Raw genomic sequence first — 7,258 nt, forward strand, 5'->3', positions numbered from 1 at the left:
GTTTTACTGTACAGCAGTGGCATAAAAAAATCCCCCCAAAATAATTTTATGTAAGTTGAATAATGAGTAGCAAATACGAGATACAAGAAAATTTTGCACTTTTCCCACCAAAAAAATTTATCATAAAAAAAATATTTGATAAAGTCTTCGTTGTTTATCCACTGCATACCCAGGTACATTACCTAGTAATTGCAAGGCAAAAAGTAATTGTAGCAAGGAAAATGTGAAAAAATAAATGACAAAGTAGCGTCACGCTCTCCATAAGAAAAGTACTTGTCACTCTTGCGATACACACAAAAAATGTTTATATCGTACCTTTTTTTGTTCAAAGACGCGTAACTCCGACAGTTTTCAAGGTAGACTGCTTAATTTTGTTTCATTTTTTCAGGTAAATGATTGCTCTATATAATGGCATAAAAAATGCTCCTAAAACAACTTTATGTAGGTGAAATAATGAGTAGAAACTATGAGATATGTGAAAATTTTTCATTTTCCCCAAAAAATAATTTGGCCAAAAATATTTGCGATAAAGTCATTCTTGGAAATCCATAGTATACCCAAATAAATTACCTAGTTCTCGAAATGAAAAAAGTTGTAATTATAGCATGGAAAATATGAAAAAAATAATTGACAAAGTAGTGTCGCATATTCTGTAAGAAAAGTGCCAGTGACCCACGCAATATGCACAGAAAACTTCTTATACCTTTTTTTGTTCAGATTTGTAGCTCCAACAATTTTCAAGGTGGATTGCTCAATTTTGTTTCAGTTTGCAGCTGAATGATTGCTGTATACATTAGTGTAAAGAAGGCCCCCCTATATAATTTTATGTAGGTGGAATGATGAGTAGAAGTTACAAGATACAAGGAAACTGCACTCTCCCCCGAAAAAAGAATAATTTCTAAAAAAACTATTTGCAATAAAGATAAGTTACCTAGATAAATAGTCTGATCCATCTGGCCAGCCCTAGGAGAGCTGTTAATTAGTCAGTGGTCTGGTAAAACTAAGGTATACTTTTTTTATGCAGTTTTTGCAGTTGAAAAGTTGTAATTTTTCCAAAGAAAACATGAAAAAATGAATGACAAGGTAACCACTTTTTCCATAAAATAAGTAGCACACTCTCTCTCTCTCTCTCTCTCTCTCTCTCTCTCTCTCTCTCTCTCTCTCTCTCTCTCTCTCTCTCTCTCTCTCTCTCTCTCTCTCTCTCTCTCTCTCTCTCTGAAATAAGATAAATGATGTAATTATAGAATAAAAATAAAAAAATTCAAAATTATACAAAGCAAAAGAACATACAAGTTACATGTGCATAAAAGAATTCTCTCTCTCTCTCTCTCTCTCTCTCTCTCTCTCTCTCTCTCTCTCTCTCTCTCTCTCTCTCTCTCTCTCTCTCTCTCTCACAGAAAAAGATAAGTAATTGAATTATAGAGTGTAAAGCTAAAGCCATACAAAACAAATAATCGTGACTGTTACATATGTATGAAAAATATTCTCTCTCTCTCTCTCTCTCTCTCTCTTCTCTTTTTTGCAGGAAAAACTATATGAAACAAATAAACATACATGTTACAAATGTATAAAAGATATCTGAAAAATCTTGATTGTTGGGTTGTGCAACCTTTTTATTTTTGAAGTTTGCATACATCATCAATAAGTGGAAGACTGAAATTTGAGTGATGTTTATATCAGTCATTGGTAAGTGAAAGGGTTAAGATGCTTTTAGCCACTAGAGCTGTTTGCATAAAGGTCTGCTACAGAATTAAAGTTATTTTGTAATTTGTATTCATTAAAATAAAATATCTTTAGACAAATGTGTCCAGTTTCATGGTAATAGCAAGACATTCTATGCTTATATGAATTTTGTTAGCCAGTTTTTAATAAACTCATTTAATGTTGTTTTATTGTATTTTATTTACTGTGAAAGTAAATTTAGTCCCTGAAGTCTTTAGAAAGAATAAAACTCCCTTATGTTGTAATTCTACTACTGTATTTTATTGCTGCATGTCAGGTGTGCATTAAGATCTGAAATAAGAATATTGGTGCATACATATGGAGATTTATAGATCCATGTCAATTAACCCTTAAACGCCTATTGGACGTATCATACGTCGACTAAAATTGTCTGTTGGGTGCCGAGTGGACGTACCGTACGTCGACTACAAAATATTTCAACCTTCGGTCAACTTTGACTCGACCGAAATGGTCGAAAAATGCAATCTTAAGCTAAAACTCTTACATTCTAGTAATATTCAATCATGTACCTTCATTTTGCAACAAATTGGAAGTCTCTAGCACAATATTTCGATTTATGGTGAATTTTTGAAAAAACTTTTTCTTATGCATGGCGGTAACTCAGCCGAAAATTTCATAAATTCTTTCGTCATTTTGTCGTAATTTTTGCACTGTTCTATATTAGCTGTTACATAAAGTTTTATATATGAAAATGTGCACAATTTCATGTACAGTACAGCAAAATACAACCCATGGTTGTAGCTTTTATCAGTTTGGAAATATTTTCATATAAACCACGATAACTGCCAAAATTTCAACCTTGGTCAACTTTGACTCGACCGAAATGGTCAAAAATGCAATTTTAAGCTAAAACTCTTACGATCTAGTAATATTCAATCATTTACCTTCATTTTTTGCAACCAATTGGAAGTCTCTAACATAATATTTCGATTTATGGTGAATTTTTTGAAAAAACTTTTTCTTACGTCCGTGCCAGAAATTCTTTAAATCACGTTGTCGTAATGTTTGCACTGTTTTATATTAGTTGTTACATAAAGTTTTATATATGGAAATGTGCGCAATTTCATGTAGAATACAACAGAAAATAACTCATGGTTGTAGCTTTTATCAGTTTTGAAATATTTTCATATAAATCACGATAACTGCCAAAACTTCAACCTTCAGTCAACTTTAACTCAACCCAAATGGTAAAAAAACGCAATTATAAGCTAAAACTCTTACATTCTAATAATATTCAATCATGTACCTTCATTTTGCAACAAACTGGAAGTCTCTAGCACAATATTTCGATTTATGGTGAATTTCTGAAAAAAATTTTTTCCTTACGTCTCGTAACTCGGCCGAACATCTCGAAATTCTTTTCGTCATGTTGCGTAATGTTTGCATCGTTTTACATTAGTCGTTACATAAACTTTTATATATGAAAACATTTCATGTAGAATACAACAGAAAATAGCTCATGGTTGTAGCTTTTATCAGTTTTGAAATATTTTCACATAAATGATAACTGTCGGTCAATTTTTGCATCGCTAAAACTCTTACATTCTAGTAATATTCAATCGTTTAACTTCATTTTGCAATAAATTGGAAGTCTCTAGCACAATATTTCGATTTATGGAGAATTTTTAAAAACATTTTCCTTACGTCTGTGCCGTAGAATTCGGCCGAATGTCTCAGAAATTTTTCGTCTCATTGTCGTAATATTTTCTTTATATTAGTCGTTACATAAAGTTTTATATATGAAAATGTGTGCAATTTCATGTACAATACAACTAAAAATAACTCATGGTTGTAGCTTTTATCAGTTTTGAAATATTTCCATATAAATCACGATAAATAGAAAAATTCAACTTTCGGTCAACTTTATCTCGACCGAAATGGTCGAAAACTGCAATTGTAAGCTAAAACACTTACAGTCTAGTAATATTCAATCAATTAGCTTCATTTTTCAACAAACAGGAAGTCTCTAGCACAATATTTCGATTTATGGTGAATTTTTGAAAAAACATTTTTTACGTCCTCGCGTTTAATTCATGCATCATTTTGTGATAATATTTTCTCTGTGTTGCTTTGATCGTTTTACAATTTGTTATATACCAAAATCATCGCAATTTAGTGTACAATACAAGTAAAAAAATTAACTCATTAGCTTTAACCGTTTTGCTTACAGCGCGATTTGTATACAGTTATATACGAGTTTTTTTTCGCTGTCATATATTGCAATATTTATATATGATAATGATATTTTTTCATTTCTGATGGTTGCATACTAAACTTCAGGCAATGACAAAAAAATGAGCCAAAAATGAACTCTTAATCTTAAAAACTAAAGCGTGCTGTGATTTTTTAAAAAAACTTTTTTCCACAAAGCGCTAACTCACGGACGCCGCTGGCATATTGGAGACGTTTTTGTAAATAGGGCTTGGCGTTAAAGGGTTAAGATCTTTTATTTAGAAGGGATAAAAGTGAATGGCATAGTCAACTTTGTTGTTAAGTTGAGGAAAAGTCCAAACCGCTAACCTTGGTACAAGAAATTATTTTTTGGATGGTTGTTTATTTAGTTTTTCAGAGAAAATAATGAACTTTTTTGTAAGAAAAGGCATATTTTTAAAATGCCATTTTGAAAGACCTGTTAGGTAGGTTGAGATACCATAACTTTGGAGCAGTCAAGGTGTATGTTGATGACAGGCTTTTTGTAAATGCCTTTCATTACAGTAATTGTTTTAGAATAAGATTTTGAGTAAAATATTGTCTACAGCCATCATGAAATATTTCTACTTTAGTGTCTTTCCATTTACTGACACTTAAATTGTTTTTTTATTGGTCAGATCCCAATAAGGTTTTTAGGTTTAAGCTCATTTTCAGATAGTGCGGCAATATGATTACGTCTAAAATAACTAGGCATAACAAACTACTTCTAGGAATGAATTTTGCAGGCTGAGAACACCTTTGGTACTTTTAATGAAACCTCATTTTAAACCAAGTTCTTTACAGACCCATTATTCATTATTAGCCTTATTCCTTATAGAATGAACCCGTTTACACCCACCACAAGAACTGAAATCAAAAAGATTCTACCTGGTGTGCCCATACCATAGTCCACTTTTCACCTGCAACATCTCTTTCTTTTGTGCCAGCCCCATCTAGAAGACTGAGGGAATGGAGGCAGGAACTAAGGATTATGATAAACTTTTAGTTTTAAAAACGTAGTTTGCTATTCAAAGCCTATGATTCACAGTTAGCCTGAATCACAGTTCAGGAGGAAGAACATAGTAGAGAATCCTCTGAAAGGAATAGAAGTCTTAGGTGGAAGAAGTCCAGCTGCCATATTCGGTGGACAATGGAGCAAAAACCACCTCCGAAATCCACAAAGCGTCTTTAAGTAATGAATACAACAGAAGACACATCTCCAGATAGAAGAGACATCAAGCGCCAGAACACACTTAAGAAAAAAAATAAACACAGCAAAGAAGAGGAGGGCCTAGGAAGTTAAAATATAAAAATAGGAAAGAGTATGAATAAGAGAACAGTGCAAGGTAGCCTTTACTATTAAAAGAATATCCATTACAAACCTGTCATTCAGTATCATAAGTAAAGTTATGAAAAATGTTAATAAAATGAAGAAATGAGACATTACTGAATATTGGAGAAGGGATAAGCATGGACAAAAGTTTCTCTCTACAAACGAAGTCATGATGCAAAATGAATCAAATGAGATTGTATGATTATCAAAAGAGAAATAATGCATTTTTACAGGGATGTATCACCAATGTGACAAGACAGTGCCAACCAGAGCAAAGAGGATTGACAAGGAACAAGGTCACCCAACCATTAAACTAATTAAGGGGAGGTCAAAAAGACAAGATTGCATGTGTGAACTCCTCAGTAGAAAGATGATTGTGACATAATAAAGAAATGGATAAAAAGTACCAAAACTGGGAAAGAATTTGGTGTAGAGTGCAGGCTGGGCATGTATGGCAGAACATTGTTTTCAATTCTTCAAGACAATGTCAATGGGTCCTTTTCATATGGAATAAGGCTAATGGTTGATTAACAGGTTTTTGTACAAAAAATAGTTGTGAGAAGAAAATTAATGGTAGTAGTATTGACCCCCTATTATTATTATTATTATTATTATTATTATTATTATTATTATTATTATTATTATTATTATTATTACAGGCAGCCCCAGTTAACGGCTGGGGTTCCATTCCAAGCTGAGCGCTGGTATCTGAAAATCACCAGTAACTGAAATCGCCTATAATTATGCTAATAAATGGCGTTTACGACGTCGTAAGCGCCAATAAACCACTTATTGGTTCCATTAGCTGCTTATCAGTGTCGATAAACCGCTTGCCAACGCCGATAAACCACTTGCCAACACTGATAAACCCCTTGCCATTGTCGATAAACCATTTACTGTCACCGAAAATCACTTACTGTCGCCACAAATCGCATTAACAACATCATTAACAAAGCGCCGTAAAACCGAAACGCCAATAACCGACGCCGCCAATAACCAGGGGTTGCCTGTATTATTATTATTATTATTATTATTATTATTATTATTATTATTATTATTATTATTATTATTATTATTATTATAGATTAAGTCTGTCAGGTGAGCCCTAGGCTCTCTTGATAAATTTTTCTTCAATAATTGTAGAAAATTTCAGCAAGTTCAAGCTGAATTTTGAGAGTCAGGTAGAAGTCCAAAGGGGACAGATGAAAAGTAAAAAGCAGAAAGCAAAATATCCGAGCTGAAGGACTATTGCAAAGTACCCTTAGCATCATCTGTACTACAACACACAAAGAATAAATAGTTGAGGGGATTTTTAGTAATAGTCATTTTAACTCTTACCTCTGAAGGCAATATCTGTTTCCTTATTCTAAATGTGGGTTTCATTATTGAACCCTGCCACCTACTGTTCAACACTGCATCCAATTTTGTGTTTATAGTAGCACATTAAACAGTTGTCAGTAATATTTGAAGGGCAAAATATGCATCAGCAATGAAGACTGACAAATTTTCTTGTGTAAAAAAGTTATGAGAATAAATGAAACTATTTCATCTAACATAATTACAGTTAGGGGGTTATGTTGCACAGTGTAGCACGTGGGGTTGGGGATGAGGAAAAAAGTCTGAACCTCAGCTGCAGTCATTCAGCTTTCCTGCCTTTTGTCATTCATCTTCTGTCAAGTAATTCACCACTGTCGGTAATCAGCAAAATTCCAAAAATAATCCAGAAAATACTGGTGAAAGGTGGCCTATACATTATAATTTAGATATCTTGTAATTTACATACAGTACTTTACTGTTCTGAGGACATTGGTTGAGCCCTTTTATAGATTTACAAAATGGCTGTCTGCAGTAGTATTTATTCTTTTAAGCTTATAATCAACTATAATTGATGATATTTGTCACTACAGCCTGTATATTTGACTATTCAAATAATACTGATATCTATTAACTATGCAGTTGATGTTATAGTGTACATGAAATTGGATACATTGG

The 7,258-nt window shown here is 32.8% G+C and overlaps 1 protein-coding gene across 21 annotated transcripts in view; it reads left to right on the forward strand.

Moving 5' to 3' along the window:
- The window catches only part of Osbp (oxysterol binding protein), a 420,928-nt gene that overhangs the window by 336,688 nt on the left and 76,982 nt on the right, over positions 1-7,258 (forward strand). The gene's annotated exons all lie outside the window — the stretch shown is intronic.

Source organism: Macrobrachium rosenbergii, chromosome 54, assembly GCF_040412425.1.
Source record: "Macrobrachium rosenbergii isolate ZJJX-2024 chromosome 54, ASM4041242v1, whole genome shotgun sequence".
In the NCBI taxonomy this organism is placed as follows: Eukaryota; Metazoa; Arthropoda; class Malacostraca; order Decapoda; family Palaemonidae; genus Macrobrachium; species Macrobrachium rosenbergii.